The 27,521-nt window shown below is 34.0% G+C and overlaps 1 pseudogene; it reads right to left on the bottom strand.

The window, feature by feature from the left end:
* LOC149562296 (uncharacterized) lies at positions 1 to 27,521 on the bottom strand (annotated as a pseudogene).

Below are 27,521 nucleotides of genomic sequence, written 5' to 3'. Positions count from 1 at the left end.
TTAATTTTCATCAATAGAACTGTTAACTCCTTTAATTGCAACAACAATTTCCTTTATTCTTGTCCCATACTGTGCAATAGCCTCATTCTCATTCATTTTCATGGCATCTAGTTTTCCTTTCAATCCTTCTACTTTGTCTTCTAGAACATGCGCATCTCCTCCATGTACTTTTAGCAACTTGTTGCACATTTTCTTAGCTATTTTCAGACCTTGTATATCAACATATTCTAAATTCTTCAAAGCACTAGCCATTTCTACCATTATTGTCTTGTGTAGTGACTTTATTTTCTTCTGTGCATCATTAAGCTATCTGGACAGTTCAACACAATTTGTTGTAAGATATCTTCAACATTATCTCTAAGTCTTGATAGGTACAATTTCATTTGGCTTTCCCACATCCCAAAAGCATCTTCATATTTATTGAACTTCGGTGCTTCCTTCCTATACATCTGTGATCTTTTTCAAAAATAGTTATGCTTCCAATTTAGGGACCAATGCTCTGATACCAATTGTAGGTATAGGATTGATTACTAAGAGGGAGGAGGGGGTGAATTAGCAATCACCAAATTTAATTTTTAACTTTCACTTCTATTCACAGTTTATTGATAAGACTCAATTATAGCTATATTTCTACTATCAGTTACACAAACACTACAAGCATCAACAATTGCAACACTATAATTTATCTCATTGAAACCCAATTGTATACAGTTAAAAGTTATCAAGTGAATTAATTAAATATTTTAATATTTAAGTAATTTCTTTCTTCCATTAATCTTAATAAATCATTTAATTTATTTTTTTGATAGGTAACATTGGATTTTGTATTAATATTGAAAAGAGGAATTACATCAGATTGCCATATGTATAATTTGGCCAAAGTTATTACAAACATATATCTACCCTACCCCACAAACATACATAAACATATAAACCTACAAACATAGAAATGAGCATACCCAATTTATTAAGTTAATTCATTTTTACCAATTAATTAAATATTTTATATTTAATTACTATTCTTCTATTGGCTTTAATAAATTATATTTATTAAGCTAATTCACCTAGGTGACTAAGTCTCATAGTACACGTATCTAGTCCATGTCATCTGACACATCATCTTTGCACAAATAATTAATTTTAATTAACTCTTTTTACTCTCACCCATGTGTCTAGTTGAGCGGTTGTTTTGCATGATGCCAACAACAACATTCCTTATGAATTTCTCTCTTGAAAATATGTTCAAATCGGCCAACTCCAAGGTTCTAGATGGTTTTTTTTTTTTCAACCCACTAGGTAGCTTAATAAAAGATAAATGTGAATTTTCACAAGGAGGCCTTTGTTGGTACATTAATTAATATATACAACTTCTAAAAGAATGCAATTCATAGACCAATGTATTTTTGTATTTTCTAGTTTTTTATTGATGAATGCAAATTCTAATAGTGCAACTATATGAATTCCTATTTTAACCATGTGATAAAAAGAAAATAACAGAGTTAGGGTAGCAAGAAGTTAAAGGAAATCATCAAAAATGAAATTCATAATGGACATAAGTCAAAGTAATAATGCTTCTATGAATTAAATCTTTGAAAGTATTGGGTAGAAAACCAATGAAATTGGGAGTAGAAGATCCTCAAATCCACCAATGAAATCATCAAAGGGACCAATGAAAATCATAAGGTGTTTCACAATTTATTAAATTATATAGCCACAAAAAGTGTGCTTGCATGAGACAAATTGCTATGCAAGCACTCAAAGGTGATCCTTTCTCCAATTCATCACAATAGAAAGAATTTTTTAGCATATGACAAACACCAAAACTATTCATGAACATAAAATTCATAAAGGAAACACACATTCTAGCAAGAAACACTACACACAGAATGAGAGCACCAATAACATACTTTATAACATCAAAATATCAACCTTGAATACATATTACATCTTTGTATTTATAGGAAACCCCATCCTTAATCAAATTTTTGGATCTAGGGTTTTTCCTTACAAAAAAACATGCTAAAATCACTAATTTTAAGCAATTTATGTACAAACAAACTCCTAACTAGGTGCTAAGTAGGTCTGAACTCTTATTTTTATTAATCACATGGTGCATGGACCTTTATAGACTCAAAAAACTTATATTAAAGGAGAATATAAGAAAAGAGAGGACTTCAAAGGATCTAGGAGTCTCTAATACTTCTTTAGAGGCAAGCTTGAGCTTCATTGCGAGTCTCTACCAGTTAAACTACTACGAAAATATATTTTTGGTGTATGAAACTCTAAGAAAATAAAATAGGTAGTTAACTATCAGCACCACTGCAACAAATAAAAAATTGTCAGTACACCTTTGTGTTTGTTTCACCTTGTGAAAAGTGCACCTCTGGGTTTGATGCACCTTTACACTAGTGAACCATTAGGTGGTAGGACCAAAATTGACATAATTTATCTAAGAGTCAAAACTTCAATTTCCAGCAACTGGGTTTTATGACCCTTCCACCAAAAAGATGTCTAGATGTGTCGCCTTGAACTTTTAAATCATTGTAGTGATCTTTAGGGTGATAGGAAATTTTAGGGCTTCACATTTCATTCTCACTTCCAATTTATACTAACTTCTTGCATGGCCACTGCAAAATTCTCCATATTGGAGTCTAACTTTGTGAGTGCTTCCTTAGCTCTAAAAATGTTCCTAAGATCATCTTCAGAGGAAGTAGTTTCAAAAGGGGTTCAAAACTATTGTACTATTACTTTGGTAGAGAACAATTGAGCTTTACAGTCATCTTCAAAAATCTCCAAACTAGTTGCACTATGGTATGTATCAGCTTCCAAAATTTGATCAAGGGATCTTTTCTTCACATCCTTGATACCCTCATACAACCTAATCGTCAACCTATTGCCAACCACTATTTTCTCTATCCAATAATCTACTTTATCTAACCCTTCCACTGAATATACATCCAACAACATCCAATATCTTTGACCCTTAATTGTCTGTAATGCTTCTAGGTCGTTGGTCTAGGTGGCCACTTCATTCATCAGCCCAAAATCCTAGTCTACTATACTAACCAACATTTCTAAATTCTTCTATATACCTATAAATGAGTTCATATTTGACTCAATAATCTATACACATCTATCATTAAAGATGTAATGTAACCTCTTACACACTCCCAAAAATGAGTTGCCTTTTTCTCTAGCAGGAGCTCATTTTTCGAGGCTAACTGATAGGGAAACCTTGGGATTGTCAGGGTCCAATTTCCGCATTTATGTACTCTTGTAACAAATTATTCTACTTCCTTAAATCCAAAATCTTAGCTTCATCTTCATCCAAGTGTTAGAATACTTATTTAAGGATTGTGGTCATCAAAACTTTGGCCTTGTCCCAGGTGGCCTTCCCCAATACCACTTTCTTCACCTAATAATCCTTGGGAAAAATGTCCTCAACATCTATATGGGGAGGAAGAATAGTTGTATGTGCTATTAAATTATTTCTCCGATTCCTCATGACAAAGGCTAGTTGTTTAGGATCATCCTGAATGAGTGCCAATATTTTCATTTCCTTTATTAATGCCTCCAATCCTTTTGCCTTAGTATATTCTAAATATCTCCTTTGGTGATTCAATACCTCCTACTTTAACCATGTCATAGTAGTGCCCATGGGAGATATGCAGTGGTCTAATGATGAAGTCATTTAAAAAGCTTTCCTTTTACCCTTATCATTCCTCTCTAGGGTCCTCTCCATTTTTGAGGGTTTGACTAATGGAGTGGTTGTTATCATCCTTGGAGGAGAGGTTTCTGATCCATGTATAGGTGGTGTTCATTCCCTCTCTAATAATTTTTCCTTCCTCCAAAACCTCATCAGTGTGGAGTTTTTGGAAGTCATCCTCGCCAACCATCTAACTGTTAGATCTAGTGATTGGAAATGGTAGTGGGGTGGTTACCTATTCTAATGTTGGAGGAGAAGGAGGCAATGATGGGTTTCTTAGTGGTGGAGGTGGTATTTCCTTCGGTCCTTGTGGAATTGGAGTTAATTGATTCAAATACTCACCTAACAATTCTCTCCATGGAGTGTCTCTTATCACTCCACCCTCTAAATGCATCACAATTGGCACAAAATCAAATTATTAGGGGTCAAATACATCGGGGCCATTTCCTTCTACAAACCTCATCCATCCCTCTTATCCCTGGTCCTTAGACTCTTCAAGTTGAATTTTTTGTTCTAGAATGGAGGGAGGTGTTTGGGTTGTATTCCTTTGTCTTTCCTCTTCTACAGCCCTAGATGACTGGGTTCTCCTATTAGGTAGGAGAAATTTAGTCTCTTCCCCTTGCTCTTCCTCTTCCCCTTCAGGTATGGTCTCTAGGATTTGAGGAGATGGAGTGTTCTTCTTCTTTAGATTCCTCCTCTTCTCTCTTATCACTGCTATTTTAGTTCTAGCCCTCTTAGGTATTGATAGAGAGTCCTCTATTTAAGATGGGGCTTCCTTAGGTGGAGCTTGAGATTCCTCCTCCTAAGCCTATATTTCTTCGCTCTAACCCCCTCCTAGTTGGGCTTCTTCCTCCTACATATCCATCTTCCTTTTCTTTCCCTTGACCTTATCAATTTAGAAGTATTCCACTTACCACTCATGCTTGTATACAGTCTCTGGTCACACTAGGAACTTCTCTTTGTAAGTTAGAACTATGACTTTAGTACCTTTACTTTTCTTAGGCCTTGTCATAGCTTGTAGTGTTGCTATACTAGGAATAGGATCCAAGTGGAAAGGCTTCCTCACCCAATCCTTTATCAATTCAATGACATGCCTATCCCAATGTTGTATGTCATCATTCTCTTCAATCTTGATATTCATTATAGGCCTCTCAAAGATTTTATCCTTGTTATACTATGGGTCCAACACATCTTGACTATCCTTGTTCCATATCTTCAAAGGTATATTTAGATTGAGGGCTCTTTCTACAAGTTGTAGAATCATTGTACAATAGTTCCTAATGTAGATGTCATTGTCATCTACACAGTTCATCCAATGATCTTCAATAGTAGTATTAGGCAGGAACTGCTTCCCTACAAGATACTAGACCATCCTAATGTTGTCGAAGTAGGGTCACAACACTTGATTATCATCTAAGGGATATTGATCCCATTTAAATTTAAATATGGCTAAATCATGGTTTTTATTGGCCTCAAAAGCTCCAACGATGACTAAAACAAACAAACACAAACACACTTAAACAAACAAACACAAATGGACTTAACTAAAAGACTAAACAAACATTTTTTTTTTTGAGTTCTGCCTTCAAAATAGTGTTTGGGGAATTGGCCATTAACTGGCAATGGAATCCACTCCCCTTCTAGTTTTCATAGTGTGAAAGTGTTATCCCCTATAATTTCTATACTATGGTAGGGGTTGATCCATAGGCACTAAACTTGGTATGGCTCTTGACTTCTCTTTTGTCCTATCCCATATGAGAACTAGGCCAGAGATCTTGAAAGCTTTTATTGTGGCTCTCTTTTCGAACCAATGTTTGATAACAACTTGATGTTTTGAAACATGTTTGAATGCTTCCATTGTTTTCTTATCTAACTCTAAAAGGTTCATTATCCTAACCTAGACTTTGTCCCCTCATGAATTTTAGCACTAGAATCTTCAGATTGAGGGGGAAAATGGTCTCTTGGCCATAAAATAAAAAATATGGAGATGTACCCAAAATTTCTTTATTTTAGCCTTGTCAACCCATAAGTAATACTTCAATTATGTATGCCAATACCTTGGGTTCTCTATGATTAAGCACTTTATGACTGTTATTAGATTCTTGTTGGTGGATTCAACAACTTCGTTCTCTTGTGAGTAGTAGTTGGATGAAAAATTGATTATCACCTAATTTTCCAAGGCCCATTGAATAAGGAAAATTGATGCAAAGGAGGCTCCATTATCACATACTAGAAACAAGGGCATCCCAAATTTGGCCATGATGTGTTAATTGAGGAAGTTGGTGAGCACTTACACTATGAAATTTGGAAACATTTTAGTCTCAGTCCATCTTGTATAGTAGTCTATGGCTATCAATATAAAAGTATTCCCCTTTGAAGATAATGCATTCACTGGTCTAATAAAATCTAGCCCTCACTTGACAAAGGGATGGACCTCGAAGACTAGTTACAAAGGCATAGGTGGGTTTCTTTCTTTCCAAGCACTCATGTGATAGACATGATAGGAGCACACATGTTCATGGGTATCTCTAAAAAAGGGTGGGCCAACAATAGCTAGACCTCAAAATTTGGTGAGGTAGCCTTTTTTGACCCATGTCCAATACCATATTTGTCGTGATATTTTTCCAATACCTTTTTAGCTTTGTCACAATTCAAACACCTCAAGTGTAATATTCCTTCATAATTTCTCTTGTAGAGTTTTTGGTCTTGGAGCAAATAGTATTCAAATTTCAGCTTTAAACCTCAACTCTGAGAACTATTCATGCCTTGAGGACATCAATTTTGTAGGAGATAATACACAATATTCTAATACCAAATATTAGTTATGATCCCTTCACTTGGATACACATGAGATACTATGCCTAGTTCCTCATTGTTGGACATCATTTTGGTCAACCTTTATCCTCTTACTAGTTTCATGGGTTAAATCCCTAAGTCAAATTCTTACAAGATAGCTATATTCCCCTCTCTATTCTCCTAATTAATTTTTCATCATTAGCGACTTCATTGTGGCTTCAGATAGAATGACATACACCTTTCTTTATAGCATGTAATAACATAACTTCTTGATTGTTTTAACTAGTGCAAATGACTATTTTTTAAGGTTTGGGTAATTCAACTCAACATTCTTGAGAGGGAAACTCATGAATGTGATTGGTCTGTCATATTCACCCTTTTTCTTTTGCACGAGGATGCCAACACATGAATGCTCCAAGGCAAAATAGTAGACTTTAAATGGCAATTGATAGTCAGTCTGGGCTAAGTAGGACTGAAGCTATGGAAATGGATACCTTGATATCTTTGAAATACCTTTTTACTTTAGGGGTCCCTTCAATCTTTACCCCTTTCTTTAGTAGATCATTATCTTGCTAAAACCACTGATGAATTTCAAAATGAAGTTGATCTTCCCAAAAAAAGAATTTAACTCCTTATGACTATTGGGTGGTATCAACTTAAGTATCGCTTCAACTCTCTTAGGCTCAATGGAAATACCAATTTCTAAGATGATATGCCTGAGGAGATCTCCCTTGGTAACCCCAAATGAACATTTCTTGGGATTGAGGGATATGTCATATTTCTTGCACCATTTGAGTACTTTCTTTAGGTCAACAATGTGATTAGCTCTATCTTTTGATAAAACTGTAAGGTCTTCCATGTAAATGATGATGCACTTGTTTACCAATCCTTTTAATGCTTCATCCATGGCCCACTGGAATGTGGTTCCTACATTGATTAGGCCAAAAGATATTTGCCTATATGTGAATGTTTCCCGCTTGGCAGTGAATGTAGTCTTTAATCTATCCTCCTCATCCACCATTGCCTAATTATATCTAGAGTATCCATGTAGTGCCTACCCTTAGTTCACATTTTGTTATTATTGTCAAACTCTTTTAGGCCAATTTTTGTTGAGATTAAAGATAGAGTAACTGAAAGGCGGGGGGGGGGGGGGGGGGGGGGGGGGTGAATCAGTTACTCACAAAAATTAATCCATAGATCCCTTAGATGTCTTAAAGATCTAGTTACTTCTGATACTTGATAAAAAAATGCTGTTACTCGGTAAATTAAACTATTACTTATCTTCAAGCATTCATGCATTTAACTAAAAACAAAATGAACACAAGAGACACCAGATTTAACGTGGAAACCCAAAATGGGAAAAACCACCAAGTAACTAGTCACCATTTTTTCACTCTTTTGAAGTGAGCCCTGTTAGGAGCCAACCCTATTAAAGGTTACAATACACACTATTAGGTGTGACCCTATTAGAGGATTTAATCACCCTGTTAGGAGTGGCCTTTCTAGAGGTCTTTAGAACAATTCAACTGAATTGTCACCTTGTTAGAGGATTTACAAAATGGCTGTTAAACCAACTCTGTTAAGAGATTTGAAATCACTGCTGCAAAGGTTAGAAAGCAACAATGAATCAACTTGAACAAAATGCAACTGAATTTTTTGACTAAAGGTCTCTGTTTAACATCATTAGATCCTCCTTGATCAAATATAGCTTTTCTGCTCCTCAATGATCTCTAATCATTCTTCAAATTTGCTTCCACAATAATCAATCCTCATATCGCATTAATTCCACTTCCACTTCAATCACACTTAGAATTCGCAACTTGACCTCTTAATTATACCATTCAGATTGTCAAGTCAACCCATTTACATGTTACATTTACCAATAAACCATACATTAGTCGGCTACAAATATTACTCTAAACAAATAAATGTTATTTCATAAAACAATGAAATCCTTTACTGGCCGACCCTGCTCGGTAAATACTACTAGAAATTTCTTAAGTTAACCTTCTTGACTCGGTTAACATTGCAATATCTGAAAAATCCTTTGACTGCCGAGTTTACTCAGTAAGACCTGAAATCCTTCATGAGAGCTTGGTAAGAACTGCTTCTGCCACATTTCCTTTGATGACCAAGTGATCTCGGTAAGAACTATTTCTGCCACATTTCCTTTAATGATTGAGTTAGCTTGGTAAGAACTATTTACTTGGTAGATACTACAAGTTTTCTTTACTAACCTTCTGGGTTTGGTAGATGCTGTCCTTTTGCCTCGCTGACCATTTGAGCTCGGTAGACTCTGTCCTTTGCATTGCTGACCTTCTGAGCTTGGTAGACATTGTCCTTTGCCTTGCTAACCTTCTGAGCTCGGTAGACTCTATCTGATGACTGATATGACATTTGTGTGACATCAAAGACAACACACAATTGAACAATTGTATCCAACAGTTTTATGCTTGATGATTAGTAGCATTGTTTAGAGATTATCAGATATTGTTTCAGATTCAGTTGATTCATGATGAGATTACTTGGCACTCTATACTTCATGTATGCATGATGATTATTTAGTAATTTTGGTTATTAATGATGATTCATTAGATCAATTATCATGCATTTTCTTATGGATACTTACCCCATATTGCATGTGTATGGTGTGCGTGTATGTTTTCTTTATGTATGGCATTTCTAACATAATTAAGGAAGGGAGTCATAGTCACTTGCTAGTCAGGATCTACACGATGCACCACTTCTTGCCATTGCCTACTTAGTTTAGAATATTGTGTTTGTACATGCGTGGATTTTATGCAGATTGCAGGTACCAGGTATCGACTTCCCTGAATTGCTAGGATGAGCATACCCTATCACATTATCTCAATGGCAAGAGAGGGGATATAAATTCTTAAGTCCAAATCCTAAACTTTTAAGCCATTTGTCCTAGAAAAATAGGACAAGTATCTGAGTTGATTACCTTCTGAATGTGTTGTATGATGTTAATTTGAGATTATAACCCTTTAGTTTGATCTTTTATGTGTTTTTTCTATCATGGGTTTTCGTATTTTGTTTTATGAGTCCTTGGTGATTTTTCTATTAATTAAGTTAAATTAAATGATTAAATTAATGATTAAATTTAATGGAAAATTATTATGATATTTAAAATATTTAATTAATTAGGAAAATTAATTAAATAAAAAGAATTAAATTTGAAGATAAAAGTTATAAGAATAATTTTAGAACATGATAATATTTATTTAATTTAATAATAATATATTTAGAGTTCATTTTTAAATAAATGCTAAATACTATTATTATTTAAGTTAATAAATATTCTATCATTTAACGTTCGAAAATAAATTAAGAAGTGAAAAGATATTAATTTATTAAAAGTTTTAAGATTGCATAATGTGTGCATGAGATTAAAATTTAATAAATTAATTAAAAAGAAAAGTCAAGTGAAAATTAAATAAAGTTATTTTATAATTCAATAAACATGCATGGAAAAGATAAAGAAAAGATTAAAAAAAAAGATAATAAGAGTTAAAGTCTGTGAGCAAGGAGTCATCTTAGTGAACGCACAATTAGTGCCCCGATTTTAAGAGAAGTCAAGTGAAAATTAAATAAAGTTGTTTTATAATTCAATAAACATGCATGAAAAAGATAAAGAAAATATTTTTAAAAAAGATAATAAGAGTTAAAGTCTGTGAGCAAGGAGTCCTCTCAGGTGAACACACAATTAGTGCCTCGATTTTAGGAGAGAACTTCTTCTCACCAATTGAGGGTTCATTTTCGAAGGACCCTCAAATTTTGGAAGGGGAAAGAATTTCAGAAGAGGGAAGGTTTTGAGAGGGGAAAGTTCTCTTACAATATTTTTTTGGCATTGCGGTTAGCATTAGAGTCCAGGTAGATTCTTGTGGTTGTTCACACAGCTTATTATGCTATTTCTTTTCTTGTCTTCTTCGTGACTATGGATTGTGAGTTCAAATTTCTTTGTGATGAACCCTTGAACATTTCAATGTTGTAAATTACTGATTGCATGTCAATATCTTCTATATACGTGGAGATTAGAAAAGTAATAAAAACCCCTCGTTTTGTAGATTAAAGAATTTAGTATTTTTAATCAGGGAGGGTCTGAAATGAAATCAAAATTTTGGTATATAAATTTGATGGGTTTGCCATAATTTCCCTATCTGGGTATTGTTAGAATCTCTTATAAAAAATAATATATTTTAAATAATTTAAAAAGGGAGGGGGCTATTATCTTCTTTACAATTTATATATATTATAAAATTTATAAACTAAAATTTATTGAAGAATACGTAATTCTTTTTATATATATATATTTTGGGGAGGGTGGGACATGCCCACACCTCCCCTCTTTTAATGCACCGGCAGTCAACTACTGCCACAGGTACTGCGATAGCAGTGTTGTTGTAGGCCTTGCGATAGTAGGAGGCACCACAACCTTCCTTAAAAGCCACGTGGGCTCTAAACACAGATTGTATTGTGTTTTTTTTTTTATAAATAAAATAAAATATAATTGTTTGTTATTAAATTTTTTTCAATAATAATTTTTGTATAAACATGTAATTTAATATGTATTTAAAATTATTAAATTTTAACCAATATAATAAAGATTGTGTTAACTTCATTGTTAAGTCATTTAATTAATTAATATTATTAATTAAATTAAATTATTAATTAAATTAAATTATTAATTAATTTTTGAATAAAATTATTAATAAAATAATGGTTATTCTATTATAATTTTAAAATAAGTTATTTAAGAAGTTAATAATAATTAATTAAAGGTTTTTAATTACCTATTATTAAAATACTCTTGGGGGATAAAGAATTGGTTATCAACATTTAATAATATTTAATTAGAGTAATTAATTAAATCATTATTAAAGTAAATTGGGACTGTAAGTTATGAATGACTAATAGGTGAACTTGAGATTTTATTTTCTAGTTGGATTTGCACAAAAATGTAATCTTGAAACCTATAGTAAAAGTGCACCTTTGTGTCTTCAAAACGTAATGTTTTGAGTAAGCTTCATTGTATGTTCTATATGCAAGGTATATCTTATATTTTGGAGTTTCGAGGCTGTCCTAGCTCTGACTAGTCTTATGATGTTACCAGAGGCTTGGGAGTTCTGTGGTTGTGGTATTATGTTGAATTGGTCTTGATCTTTTTAACCCAACCATGGTAATGTGTTTGGTATGCTCTATGATGAGTTTGAATTTATTGTTGATATTGCTTTCTAGTGTTCTTGTGTGAAACTAAGGTGAATGTTATGACCTACTTGACTTAACCATTTTTGAGTCTCGATAAGTTGTATTTGGACTACTTTCCAGTTGCTTTTATAGGACTGAGGTGTTTGTATGTTTTTTTCTTGGTGATGTCATATTTTGACATAATTGACTTAACCATTTTGAGTCTTCGATTAATTATTTTTGGGATGCTTTCCAGTTGCTCGTAGAGAATTGATGTGTTATTATGTATTATCTTTTGATGGTTTATATTTACTTGTATAGGGCTGAGATAATTTTATATGAATCTTTGATGTGTGATTTCATGAGCCTAGGGTAGGTTATCTATATGTAATGTTGGGAAGTGGCTTGCAATGGAGGCTGAGGCCCTAAGTGGCTACCATGGTAACCCATTGTAAGTTGTTTAATAAGTGAAAAAACTACACTAAATGAGAGTAAAATGAACCTAATAAGAGCCTTTGTATGTTCTCGCCCATGCCTCAAGTGCTAGTATAGACTAGGATGGGAGTAGAGAGAACACTTGGTTGCGACCTTGCATCGTTAGTATGCCTTGTCAGTACGAGAGAATACTAGTCCCACATATGGATTAGTAGGGGGCTGGGGTCTTGAGATACTGCCAGGGTAACTCTAGCATGATTCGTGTGATGATATTTGCCCACTTATATAATAGGTTTCCTACATGTCTTTGTGTGCCTCTGGGTCTAGATGTCGATTTATCTTGGAACCTTTGAGTTAGACTACTTTTAGGATTTCTTGGACTTAAAGAGTACTTTTGATATTTGGATTGATATCCTATTTGGAACTTGAGACTATCTCCTTAGCATAGTGGGAGTAGGCCTTTTTCGGTTACCACATGGTCAGGTGATAGTGCTTTTTACTCTTACCATTGAGATCTGTCCATAGATACCATGGTTGGAGTTTCCTTGTTTGCATTCCCTTTCATTCTATCTTTGTATCATTATGATGGATGGTTTCATTTATTGTATTATGCTTTGTATCATGGATCCAAGGAGGATGACGTAATTCTATTTTTATAAATGTATATTACCATGTCACATGTAAAGTGGATGATTGAGCAATTCTGAATTTTATTTGCCAAGTGGCATTCGGAACAAATGTATATTATTTAAATGGACTTTGGACTTTTAATTATTCTTTCATATGGATGTGGTATTTATTAGACTTAGTATTAATTACATTTAAATGCGATTCAACGTCTTGGGATCCTTAAGAAATGCAACCTGTTATGTATGCTTATAGTTGATTGTATGTTATTGCTTCCGCTACTTTGTGTTTGATGTGTATGTTATTCTTCTTGTTTAAAAAAAATTTAAAAAAATGTTTGGAAATCTTAGTAAAACTTTAGGTTAATTATTTTGGATCCCTTGGAGGGGCGTTACAATCCATATAATAATGAAATAATCTTGGATCCATTCACTATTATACCTCAGTGAGTCAAGGTAATGGATAATTGTCCTTCTGAGAAGCCTGGTTTAGGTTTTTGAAGTCAATGCAGAGTCAAATTTCTCCACTTTTTTCCTTATTGATACAAGTTTTCTACCCAATTAGAGTGTTGAATATGAAAGATAATATTGGCATCCAATATCTTTTGAACTTATTTCATGATTAATGGTTCAATGATTGGGTTTACTAGCCTTTTCCTTTGTTGAAAAGGTTTAGCATCTAGCTTCAATGGGATATTATGAGTGATGATGTTTGGGTCATAAGTTTTAAGCTCCTTATAACTCCATGCAATAACATCTCTATACTTGGTGAGTAGGTGTAGCATTTCATTTATTTCTTGAGCGGTGCATGTCTTCCCAAAGATCATCATTAGTACCCAGGTTGTAAGAGTCACACTCATCATTCCCATTTTCCTCAGGGGCTTTCTTGTGGCATGAAAATTCATTGCAAACAAAGGTATGCTCTAACTCTACCATCCCTTTGGGGATAGTTTGGTTATAAGGTTTAGGATGCCATCATCATCTTCATCTTCTTGATCTTATGATTCTACTTCATGCTTCTCATCAATCATTTTTCTTTTGAACAAATTATTGCACATGATAAATTCAAAGATATGTTGATCATCTTGAAAATTTTAGAATTTTTTAATGTTGTCTAGGATTGATGGGGGTAGCTACAAGTTCAAAAAAAACCTCTCGAGTCTTGTCCTTTCAATGGGTTGTAGCGCATTGGCTAAGATAGCTAATGCATCAACAACCATATCTTTCTTCTGGGGATGGATTTGACATTCAATTCTTCAAAGTACTCCATCAAGTCCCACACTTTCTTGTGCTAGGCCATTAACCTTTTATCATTACAATAATAGATAGCCTTGATTTTCCAAATCACTAGTTGTGAATCCCCTTTTACTACGAAAGCCTTCACATTCTTCTCCAGTGCAAAGAGGAGTCCTCACACTAAAGCTTCATATTCTTCCATGTTGTTGGTGCATATGAACTATAAGAAATAGGCAATATAGAAAGATTTATTCTTGGGGTTGATCAACTCAATCCTGACTCTAACTCCTTGTTTACACTTGGAGCCATTAAACCTGAGAGTCCAAATTGGTTATTGATTAGGTCTCTTCGACTTATGTTTACTTTTTCTAACCTTCTCTTTTCCTTTACCTTTGAAAGACTTCTTGGGAACCCACTGCATCTTTCCTTGCACTAATCTACTACTAATAGTCACTCCTAACATTATAAAAATGTGTCTTCTTTGCTTCTCTCAAGTTTCCTTGATTAGGTTAGTGACCTTGGAGGTCTGGGGTTCAAGATGTACAACCATCAAGACCCAACCTTGACCTTCTACAAAATGTCACCTCCTATGTATGGTGACTACCCCTTTAGGACGAGAAGAAAAATCCCCTCTGTTGAAAAATGTGTCATTGTATGATGCATTAAGGTCCTCTTCACTTCTATTAAAATGTCTTCATTCATGTTAATCCTTTCCAAGGGGCATTTAAATTATCATCTTGAGAATTTTCTATGGCTTGATTATCTGCTAAAGAGAGGTTGGCTACCTTAGTACTTGTAGATGGAGAAAGATAGATCAACACTAGGTGACAACATCCTGACAACTTGTACATTTAAACTCATAATGGATCATGCAATGAAACCTACAAAATCTAGGGAGGAGTAAGATGTTTGGGTCCACATCTTCTCCAAGGTACTATAAGTTAGTAACCACACTATCTATAAATTGAGTGAGGAGGTCTTGCAGAGGTGACTTTTTTGAACTTGTGGTATGATTTTGACTAGATTCCTTGGTTTAGGAAGCATCAAGTTCCATCACTCTATAGGATCCTAAGTCTTATTAGAGGAACAACACTTCGTTGGGAACATTTTTTTTTGTGATCATATTCTTTAGTTTAGGCTCAACATAAATTTTAATTTGGTTGTTTAGTCCCTTCCATAATAGCCACATTTGGGTGAAATCTCTGGAAAACCAACCTCTAAGACACTTAGTCTATTCCTTACTTAGGAGCATGTTATATGTCTTGAGAATGTCTACTACAAGAGTGCCAATGATATCTTGGACTCAGTGATCTATATTTATCTAAATTCATACATCCTTCAATACTCTAAGGACTTTTACTTCTATCTGATTAGGTTAGATTACAACTCGATTACTGGGTTGCAAAGTGACTCCTAACCTTTGAGATATCGAGAGTGGTTTGAGGTTGCATGAAGTTCCTAAATCAAAAAGGAAATTATGAAGATTATTCTCAAAGATTTGATTACTTAGTAGAAAATGAGGTACTTCTATCTTATCCTTCAAAATGGTTGGCATAGCTTTGGTGACATTGAATTGGGGAGAGTTTGCCTTTGGTGTGTTGGTGCCAGTGGATGCCTTGGTGTGATTAAGTTTTTTAGAAGTGTTTCCCTTTAGGTGGGACAACTCTATAACATGTCATACATAGAGATGTTTGCCTTGGTCTTTTTTAATTCTTTTATGACACTGTACTTTTTCGTGGACCATGTAGGATTCTTTAATGAGGTGGGTATCACTCCATGTGTTTGAGACTATTGCACCTATAAAGGTGCATGTATTAACATATCATTGTTGTTTACTCTTAGATTAGAAGGACTAGGTTGTAATCTGGGGGATCCCATCAATTAATGGTTCTTTTTGGTTGCAAAAATTGTATATATTTCAATTATCATTATAGAAGGCAAACATTTTAGTGGGTTCAAGTTCCACCTCTTGGTTGAAAGGGAACACAAATTCTTCATTAGAAGAATATTCTATCTTAGTGCATAGTGAAGTATTGTAGGATTCTAATAGCATGGTGTTAAACTAGAGAGGGGGAATATTTCCTGTACTTTGTGAGTTTTTTTCCTTTGTCCTAATTTCCTCCACAAAACATGTTGTCATTGGATGTGCTTTGGTTAACGTCCACTTGATTGACTTCAGAAAATTGAACATTATTATTGTTATTAGTGGGTATGCTTCCATTATTCGGGCGAGTGTTCCACTATCATTTTTTTTTCTCTAGGAAATCTATTACCATGATTTGATGGGTTGAAGTTATTTCTAGTAGTATTGTTCCCATAAAAAATGAATTTATTTGATTGGTTTTTTCCATAACTGTTGTTGTTCAAGTTTCCATTAGATTGTTGGAAATTGTTGTTTTGTCCTTGTGATAATCACAAATGAGTGAGCTTATATGTTATTTGGGACATGGTTTTCTTTATTTTTTCTAACTTAGATGTCATGTTTTTCTCTATTTTGGAAGCTGGTACAACCTTATGTTCAAAGAACGCTACTTTTAGAGGCTCATATCCTGGGTAAGTTATGGTAGGGGTCGAGATTGTAGGAATCTGTTAAAGTAGTACTGGATTTAATGGGGGGTATTGGTTGGGAATTAATGATACTACTACTAGATATGGTGGTATCATTGTAGTGACATTAGCTAGGACCATCATACCCCCACCATTAAGATTGGCCTGTTTTGTGAAGGTGAGGACTTCTTTGAAGACCTCCAAAGTATCGATATTTATAGCATGAAATATTATAAGAAAAATGTTGGCAAGATGATTCATAGAATTCAAGTAGATTTAAATTGAATCTTATAGTGGTATAGTGTAGGGAGTCTCCAATATATAGCATTTCATGTGGAAATGATGGTTGAACCAAGAGATTGTTTCTATTGGGTCCTTTATTATCGACAAGAACTAATGATGCAAGATAGTCAAATTGATTAGTGCAGGAGCACCTAGGATTATTCCTCAAATTTGTTCAATTTTGGCTTGTACTGACCTTAGAAGAGTTAGTGATGTTTTTTTGACTTTAGAAGATATTGTTTGTGTGTTCCTAGGTGGATTAGACAAGGATCAATCCAGCCTAGTTGATGGTTGCTTTAAATGTTGTTAATGCTAGACTAGGCTTAAATTGGGAAATGTAGGTCTAAAAAAATTTAAGGTGTGGAAAAGGGTAGAAATATTCCTAACATAGGTCCTAGGATTTTTTTACACCATTCTAGGTTGATTTGATACCCTTAGCATGATTATAGCAAAAAGACGTAAAAGTTGTCACAATGTTGCTTGACAACATTTTGCAATTTTTGAAAATTGCATGACAACAAAACAAGATTAGATTCTCTTCGAGGCATCATTATGGGTAGTTTCCATAATTTCCTAAAATCAAGGTTGGATCCTATTTCTTGAGGTAGTGTGTAAAGGAGTGGAAGTTTTTGATGTTAATAGAACTGAAAAACTCCTTTTGGGTGTGACAATCATCTTGCATTATGAGAAAAGGTATTTTTATGGATGAATTTGTTTGAGCTACTATTGAATTTGTGTAGATTATATATATTCAATAATTTTCTATTCAATAGTCAAGTTCATTTGAGTTCATTAGAGTAGGTTTAGAAATTGTTTTGTAAATATACATTTTGTTGGGTAGTAGTTGGCCGTTTTTAGTTTTATGGATCCCTCATAGTTATCTACCATAAAAATTATTATAGATAAGAGGAATATGTTAGGGAAGACATTGGAGGTAATGTGTGTGAAAGGAGGAGCACTAAAGCAAGGTTTAGCTATTTAAAACCTCATGCCCTAGGCAAGAACAACAAGCCCAACTAGGTGCATGATAGTGCAAAATCAATGTGTTTGTGTAGGGGAAAGAGTAAGGGTACTAAACCAAGTAGGGTTTTGTAATCCTAGAGGTTCTATATAAACTAGGAGTGAGATTGGGATTGTGCTAATCCATTAAGATAGATTTCATAGTAGAAATCATAAATCAACACAATTGTAGCCCAATTAGCCCTATTATCCCTATAATTTAGGAACCCACTGTATAGATGACTTAGGGAATAAAGACCACAAAAATACTTAAGGTATCTAAAAAGGGTATCCAAATATCTAGTTTCTTTCTAGGGTTATTTCGAGGTTTTAAGAAAGAATTGGGAAAAACCTATTGACTAGGGCTAATTGATCAATTAGGCCTATTAGGCCAAAACCAAAAAAAATCCTAAACTCAATAGGAAAACCCTAGATGCCATATTCAAATTGAGTTTTTTGGGAGTTAAGAAAGTGGTTTAGTAATAGAAACACTGCTTGCAATACTAGTGTAGATGATTTGGTGAAGTACCTTTGGAATCAACCAAGAAAGAGTGAAGATTTGAAACACCCCAGTGATAGTTATCCCTTAATGTGAAGCACAAAGGAAATCACTCATAGAGCTGAGTTAGGGAATTCTTAGGAAAGGATTGTCAAGAATTTTTAGGCCCTAGAAGTGAGCTCAGGTTCTAGAGGAGACTAGGTCTAGAATAGCCTAGTCAACAATTGTGTAAGCACATCTTGAAGAGTATCTATCAGATTGGCATTAGAGCCTAGTCAAGATTAGGTTTGTGGTGAATTTTTTTAGGAGGATAAGAATCAATTGGTGAGTCCACAATAGTTACCAATGCAGAACTTGAAAAGAAGGTAGATGATAAAGAAGAAGAGAATAGGTTACTCAAAACTAGGCTAGCTCAATTGGAACAAATAGTGGATGAAGTGGATGAGAAGCCTAAAGAAGTCATGGATAAGATTGAAGAAAAATCTAAAGAAGAAAATAATAAGGAGGTTGCAATTGAGGATGAGCTCCCTGGACTAGACCTTGTACTCATAGAAGAGCCATTCCTTAAAGCATTAAGGGCCTTAAATGACAAGGCTCTAGAAGGCATTCCAATCTTTAGTGGTAAGATGGAACTTGAGGTAGTCCTACATTGGATAAAAGGACTAGAGAATCACTTTGAATGTGATGGCATAACTAAAGCTCAATAGGTTAAAGTTACAAAGGCTAGATTAATAAAGTTTGCACTCAATTGGTGGAAATTTACCCAAGATGGGAGAGATAAGGAAGGAAAGAAGCCCATTTCCACATGGAAGGTTGTGGTTGCAAAGATCATAGATGCTTATGTACCTAAGGATTATGATATCCAGTTGCACAAAAGGAGACAAAGTCTTAGACAAAAGGACTTGTATGTAAAATATTATACTGAGGAGTTTCAAAGATTGTGTATGAGGTCAAGAGTTGTAGAAGATGAGAAAGTGAAAAAAGCAAGGTATTTTAATGGTCTCAAGTGGACTATACAAGATGAGACGAGTCTTTTAACTCTTGATATAGTTCATAAATACCACCAAATAGAAGTAAATATTGAAGAAAAGTTAAGGAAAAAGCAAGATTCAAGCACTACTAGAGGTAGAGGCAAGGGAAGAGAAAATAGAGGACAAAGAGGTGGATATGGTGGTACAAGTTCTAAGACTAAGGCTCAAGAAGAGACCAAACTTACTAAGCAACAAGAAGGAAGTTCAAATAGAGGCAATTATAATAGATGAAGGAACTCTAATAGTAGTTGGAGAGGTAGAAACTATTGGCTTGTATTTTCACCACGATAAAAATGCTAAGAACCTATTGTGAAAATCCAGTTCTCATTTGCGTAGTTAGGGTTTGCAATTTTCACGTGCAAAGAAATCCTTAGAAAAACCCTAGGTTCTATCTGTATGTGTGTTTTTCTTAGAAACCCTCCTAGTTTTAAATTTTTTTTCATGCTTTTAAAATACCTTTGAAAATTTTAAGGTGCAAAAATGTGACCAAGGTGATCACATGGTTATTGCATGGTTAAACCCTTGGTGTTTTAATGGCATGACAGTGCAATGTAATCAAGTGCTCAATATTCACATGGTCACTACAGTTAATTGTAAATGATTATTTTAGATAGAAAAGGAGTGATGCAATTTGTAAGAAGTTGATTGCAATGTCACACTATTAAAAGTAAAGACAAAATTGAAGCCACAACTTTATTAAGAATATAAGGATTTGATACGTGGAGTTTGATGGAGTATTATTTTTAGTGGGACCTAACTATTGTCAGTAGGGACCTAAGATATGATTGGACCATGCAAATGCTAATATGTCCCAAAAATGGACATCAAGCACCACCATTTGATCAACAAGGATTGAATGGTCCTAATCCTATTTTGGGCCTAAATGTTAAAGGACAAAAAGTTTTGAGAAAGTATCTAGAATAATGACACTTGTCCACATCTATATGAATTTTGGACCAAAGACTAAAAGGGAACCTCCAAACATATGAAAGAATAAGGATTGAGAGATCGTAAGACATAAGATGCTAACGTTATGGAGAGTTATGACCTTACGATGAATGAAAGATTGTATAAGTGTAAAGTTTTTTAAGGAGACTTTCAAAGCTACGAAGGTAAGGAGATTGTAAGATCATAAGCAAGGAAATATGTTAGAATAAGTTTTCTAGATAGCATGCTCAAGTTGGTTGGAGTTTCTAACTATTATAAAAGATCTTCATTTTATGGGAGTCATTGATTAGATGTAGATTGATACTCATTGTATTCTCACTTTATGGAGTTGTAAGAAGGATAGCTAAAGTGAAAATATGATTGCTTGACATGTGGGCATGGCGGGACCTAAATTAGCCATGGACCACAAAAAGGAAGGTGCCAAAATGAGTTTTCATAAGGGTAAGTTCTGATTAGTCAAAGGTGCTAACTATGACAACAAAAATTTAGTTTTATAGGAACCTTCAAATCAAGAAAGATTAACATCTATCACACTCTAACTTTATGAAGTTGCATGAAGAATGAACCAAAGTGAGAATGCAACCATTCAACATGTGTCCTAGTGGGCCCTGATTCATAAAGAAATATAGATATAACCAAGATCTTTTGTGATCATAAGATCTTAGCAAATTGATAATCATCACTTTCTCACTTTATAGAGATGCTCAAAATTTAGTCAAAGCGAGAAAGTGATGAGATGACATGTGTCCTATTCACCAAAAGGGTAAGGGAAATGGTTAAAATACCTCTTTCAAAGATATGAAGGGTTTGAATTCCAAGTGAATCATAAGATTGTAAACCCTAAGTTTGACATGAAAAATGTTTTTACTTTTCTGACCAAGAAAATGAGAGAAAGACCTCAACCAATGAAATTTGAGAAAAGTATAGAGAATGCAAAGTTGGACATTATGTCTACAGTCCATTAGGTGGAAAAAATTACTGGGTTTAAGATTCAGATGTTGGAGGTTGAAGTCACATCCTTGAGGGATCACCTAAATGATGCAAAGCATAATAGGGCACATGTTAACATTGAACGACCAAGAGGGATGAGCATTGATGCTCAATCTACACAAAAATGATGGAGATCTAATTTTTAGGTAGAAAAAGGCAATAAGAGACTTAGATGAAATCAGATGCACTAAATGACCCACCAAAAGGGAAATAAATATTTTGGAAGTAGTTGGAGATGTTAAAGATTTTCTAGTAGGAAGAAGTTGGAGAATTACACAACTAAAGGTAGTAGAAGACGAACTTAATTAAATTGAAGACTCTTATAGTAAGTGCCACCTGCTAATTTTACAACTACTTCCCCAATTTTGTCCAAATACAGAGAATTTTTTAAATGTAACATTATAGAAATATCTCTATATTTGTTTTCCAGTAAGATTTTAACATATTTCCTAACATCTAAAGCTTGTTGCAATCCTTCTCTATAAAGGTATTTCCAAGATGTGGAGTAAGGGTTCCAATTTATTGGAAAGTTTTTCCATTGATTTCATGCCACCTGGGGTTGGTTCCCAGGTTTTGAGCAAGTTCCCATCTAGATTTCCATCATTCTTTATCATTCTCTCTTGTATGAACAACATTTAATGGAGTTTTATGTGCAAGTATGATCTATTGAGTTGTTTCTCAGTTATTTACTTGCATCTTGAATGTATTGTTGAATTAATACAAGGATTATCAAACTTCTTAGTTTTATTTTGGTTCTCACCTCCTATCTCTGTTGTCTACAATTTTTTGTGGTTTAGAAACAAAGAGTTTAATTATGTTTGTAGCCCCTTAAAGCTGTATGTCTTGTTAGGTTTTTCTATTGGAACAACGAGCCAAGAAAATGTTTACTTATCTTGATAGGGTTGCATGTTTCATGAGAAGGATATGTTATGAGTATGAGGGTTTTTATGAATACTGATGTCTAATTCACAAAGTGATAGGATAGATATGATATCTTGATGTATATTTTTGATTTGTGGAATTTCCCAATAGATAAGGTATTGATAAGTTTTAGGATCAACGTGATCTTGTTGTTGTATATTTGGGTGTTGCTAATACCAAAATTAAATGAACTATCCATTTCTCTTTCCATTTAAGAGTTGAAATAATGCCCTCACTTAGCTTCTGGATTTCGTAGGTTTTGCAATATTTTACTACATATCTTTGTCATTGCATGAGTATAAGAGAGATAAGGGGTTTATTTTCTTTGTATAAGATTCAGTTGTATGCTTTTGGAATTGGTACCATATGAAAGAATCTGAGGTTCACCTGCCTAGGTCTTGCAGAGCCTGAAGAAGAAGGAATATAGCCTTACAGTTGGCCCTAGTGTCTAAATAGATATTTGAACATGGCAATTAGCTACCCCTATATGTATTTTTTCCTATAACTAGGTTATTCAAAAGATGTTAATTTAGGAGCCAACAAAATGTTGACTCTGTTGGGGAGTTGTTCAATACAATTTATTGTTTGAAGAATACAATAGTCTTTGGTATAAGTTGCATGTCCACAATTTTCATTCTTTATATTTTTCCTATGTTTGTATTGGTCTTTTATAGTGGTAAACCTTGAGAATCTACAAATTTCCCAATACCACAAGAGCACTATGATGTATAGTGTCCTTGCATACTACCTTACTACAAAGTAGAGTTGTATTCCCCAAAGTGTGTAGTGTTAAAAGCTTTCTGATTGACCCTCTATGTCAAATATGTTTTTAGAAACTTTTTCTTGTGATATTTTCTAGTTTCCAAAGCCATTTAAAAATAATTTCCCTTCATAGGGTGGCAACTTAGTCAAAAGGTTTTGTAGCTAGTGCTATATATTCCAAATAATTCTAACAAATGATAGATAAGAGGAAAACTACACGAGCTTTAACAAAAGCCAACCCAAAATTTCCATTGTACACAAAATTACCTCATGGGGGTGGGAAGAACCATGTCAAAAAGAAGGTAGATTCTAATCCTACATGGAATCCTAGAGGCAATGTTTCAGACCATTCACAATACCAACCTATGGTAGAAAGAGAATCTTCTTCCTTAAATTTTGAATTAGAAACTACCAAACTTTTGGGAGAGATGTTCACAACCCCATTACAAGAAGAGAGAGTTTATCATGATAAGAATGTGTCTTCTGTAGGGGATATTCATTTTTAGATTGGATGTGGTGAAGGAAATGAACCATAGGTGGGGATATAAAGGTAATCTAGATACTAGGTTCAATCCTAGACAAGTTCCATTTATGGAAAGAAATCTCATAGATTTGGATGACCCAATGGATTCAGAAGCCACTTCTATAGATCTAGAAGAATTATTTTCAAAAATAGAAGTTCTTAAGAAAAGGGTTGTAGAAGAAGATGCCAAACACATTCATTTGGAGAAGGAAAAAGAAGTTGTTACATTAATGCCCTTTTAGAAATGGAAGCCTTACTTAGAAGAATGAATGCTCTGTAGGAGAAAACTAGAAGAGAGATCTTCTAAACTGCATTGAGATGTATTTGTGGATATGGAGAAGTTGAGATCAAAATTCAAGAGCAAGAGCACCTTATTAAAGAGAAGAAATGGCTTGTTATCTCACAAATCCAACCCTACAATCCTGTTAGACCTAATGTTATAGATTTAACTGTGAAGAACCCTAACAAAGGGAAGAAAAAGGTAATAGGGATCCAAGTGAATGAACTCCAAAATATTCCAAATAATCCTACCATGTCTAAGCTAGACTTAGATTTAGAAAAGGCCAAAAAAGAGAGAGAAGAATTAGCCAAAGAGCTTGAAAAGGTTGAGAATGAGGCCCAGGCAGGCAATTGAGCCTAGAAGGAAAATATAGTTTATCAAGTCTAATTCTGCCTTAGCATCTTGGCAAAATTTATCCTCAGAAGCCATACCCTCTGTATCTACTCATGGACTAGTAGTGGCTAGCCGAAACATATCTTAGTCAGCCCCTACCACATCTTTTGCTACAAGTAGTTAAATAGTTGTTACTCAACAAGTTCAATAACCTCAAATCGCTATACAAACCCAAGTTGCTAGAGCAAGTATTTCAAATGTTGTAGGCTTTTAGAGAAGACCCATTTCTATGGAAAAATATAAGAAAATGTTCTTTGTAGGCATTCCTAGCTTTCCCCATCCTATTTCAAATGATTTGAGAGATAAGGTCATAAAATTTTCAGTCAATAATGCTGAGACTGGTGAAGAACACTTGCAAAAATTTATATATATGCTAAATGATTATGAGGTAGAACATGAGTATCTAGTAATGTTATTTTTTTTTCATTCTCTTATTGAAGATGCTAGGGACTGGTTTAGAAAATTGCTTGATGATAGTATTGGCTCATGGAATGACTTAGAGAAGTTTTTTAAGGAACAATATGGTGACAACACAAATGCTATTTTTATGTTGAATGAATTTAACAACATAAAGAAGAACTTGAATGATTCTACATTTGATTTCAATGTGAGATTCCAAAAGGGGATGTACAAGTTGTTTTAAGTGATGAGATTGGGTGAGGATGCATGTCTCAAAACTTATTTTAATGCTTTTGAGAGTAAGATGACATATATTCTAAGGGATAAGGATCCTAGAACTTTGATGGATGCCTAAAAAATGGCTATAAATATTGAGAATAATAGAAAAGAATCTAGTAAGTTGGGGAGAAGAGATGACCCAAAACTTTTCAATCCAAGGCAAAATAAGAAAGAAGGTGACAAATTTGCTATAACTAAGAAACCTGAGGATGATACAATGGGCCAAGTTTTAAATTTTCTAAAGAACTTGAATCCATCAAAAAATCATGCCAATAAGAAAAATATTGTTGATAAATCTTAGTTTAATACCCATTACGATAGTAGCCTAAGATGCAAAACTATCCCTATACCACATAATGGAAAGATGGAAAATTTATTCCTAATCTTGCTCAAGGCACTAAGGATAAAGGTACACCAGATCCACTATAAATAAATTATGTGAACATGATGGATGATGTACCTTGGTGTATTGTGTGCTAGTCCCCTTATTCTCGTGACTATTGTGTAGTTGCTTAGTCTTTTTCTACAAATCAACATGCACAAAATGAAGAAGAAGAGGAAGAAAAGAATCATGAGGATGTAGGATGTAATATGATAAATTTGTGTGATGATGGCAAGGAATCTGACTTAGAAGACTTTGAAAATGATGTTCTAAATCAGAGAACTGCATATCAATTGTACCATCAGCAAGTGTTTTCAAATGATGAAAATCAAGATGAAGACAAGATATGTAATACATTACTAGGTGTGGATCGCATGAATTTGAGGAAAGCATCAAATGAAGATATTGATAGAATCACTATAGAAATGATAGCCCAAGTGCATAGTACTTACAATCTAAGAAACACAATTGTTAACAATGCTACTAGTAAGCCATATGATATTTTCATTAAAGACATTACTCATAAAATGAATGACGAAAATAGAAATGAAAATCTAGTGATAGTTAAGATCAACGATAGTAAGAACAAAAAGTGGGAACCCAAAAAGAAAGTGCACTTTCAAGGAATTGAAATAGTTAAGGTGAATATACAAGAGAAGAAAGCAAATTCTGATGTTACCAAGAAAGAAGAGGGACCTATTGTCAGGCACTAACAACTAGAAGTAATTCTTTCAAACCCATTGTCTATGATCCTGTTGATATGATTTCTATGCTATCTCAAATTACTATCAAAGTTCCCTTGTTTGAGATGTTTAGAATAGAGGAACATGAGAATAAGGCTGATCTAAATTATTTTGTCAATTCAAAGGATAATGCCAAAGGAAGAAATAATGGTATTGTAAACACATAATAAGCAATATCAAGAATTCCATTTTTTCACAATATTAAATAAAATTTCATACAATTGTGGAGAATTTTGTAAGTGAGATGTATGCTTGCAAATTAATCAAATTTGGACAAACTCATGGAGGAGTTGTGTGTTTGAGCTCATAAAAGCTGAACTATCTCATGAATGAGATGTATGCCCATGAACTTTATAGGAGTTGGGAAATCCTATGGTTGTGATGTATGTCCGTGAACTCCATCTATAAGATCTGATACAAATTGGTAATCTTAGCAAATGAGAAGTATGTCTATCTTTGTATCGTTCTATTGTTCAATTCATCTTGAGCCTCTTTATACATCTTCATGGAAGTTGAAAGGTCACTTCATCTACATCTTCATTAGAAATTGAATGGATAATTAAAAAAGTCTTTGCAATTGAACAGACATAATAATTAATTAAAAAATCTGATTTAATCTAATATGCTAGTCAATTCTGATCATTCCTCAACTCTTATGAGGTAATGGGCCTCATTGTCTTATCACCTTTTGCGAGATATATATCAATGAAAATTTTTCCATGTTCCTTGAAAATGAGATATTCATTAAATATCTTTATTGAGATACCTTTCCAAGTCTACTATTAACCATCTTTTCTTTGTCAGTTTTGATGTGACTTCTGAGATTAAGTGGAAGAAATGTTGCTGACAGCAACTCTGTAGCAACAACTATTACCCATCTAAACATTTCTATTGGAATGAATGAAAAATGTGAAGTGGATGTAGATACAAAGAGAGAATAGCCATACAAGCATCGTAGTTGTACAAGGCCCCATTGTACATAAAGATACTTTAGCACAAAGTAGACTGCCATAGGCACGACCCCAATGTAGCCATAAAATAGACAAGCCAACCATGTAACCTGATTTATGTCATAGTTCTAGTGTTTGTAGTGGGTCTTTTGGGAAATATATGCTACCATATTTCCCAATGGTACAACAACAACTATAAGAGTGGTGCATATCCAGAAAGCACCACATAAGTTTGGGTTGTTAACAGTTTTCTTAGAAAAGGTGAATTTGTATGGAAGAAGAAATTATCAAATCCTCTCCAAGGCATCAGATGTATCCACATTGAAATATGTCTGATAAGATGTAGCACCAAAAAATCTCTGCCAATCATTAGGTTGAATATTATCTTGACGACCTTGAAAAAGGAATCATTAGCATATGATGGAGGTAAGAATATTATGGTAATCTTGCCTTGTGCTTTAGTAGGAGGGAAGGTCTATAAATTTCTCTCTAGAAACTTCAACTAAACATGATTCAAACTTGAACTGACCAACACATATTTGGAAACATTTTGATTGTTGATGTGGGTGTACCCACTGGACATCAT

Source organism: Cupressus sempervirens, chromosome 4 (genome assembly GCF_028749045.1).
Source record: "Cupressus sempervirens isolate cs-2001-9-10 chromosome 4, ASM2874904v1, whole genome shotgun sequence".
NCBI lineage: Eukaryota > Viridiplantae > Streptophyta > Pinopsida > Cupressales > Cupressaceae > Cupressus > Cupressus sempervirens.
The sequence above is the reverse complement of the archived record's forward strand: the minus strand, read 5'-3'. Positions and strand labels throughout refer to the sequence as shown.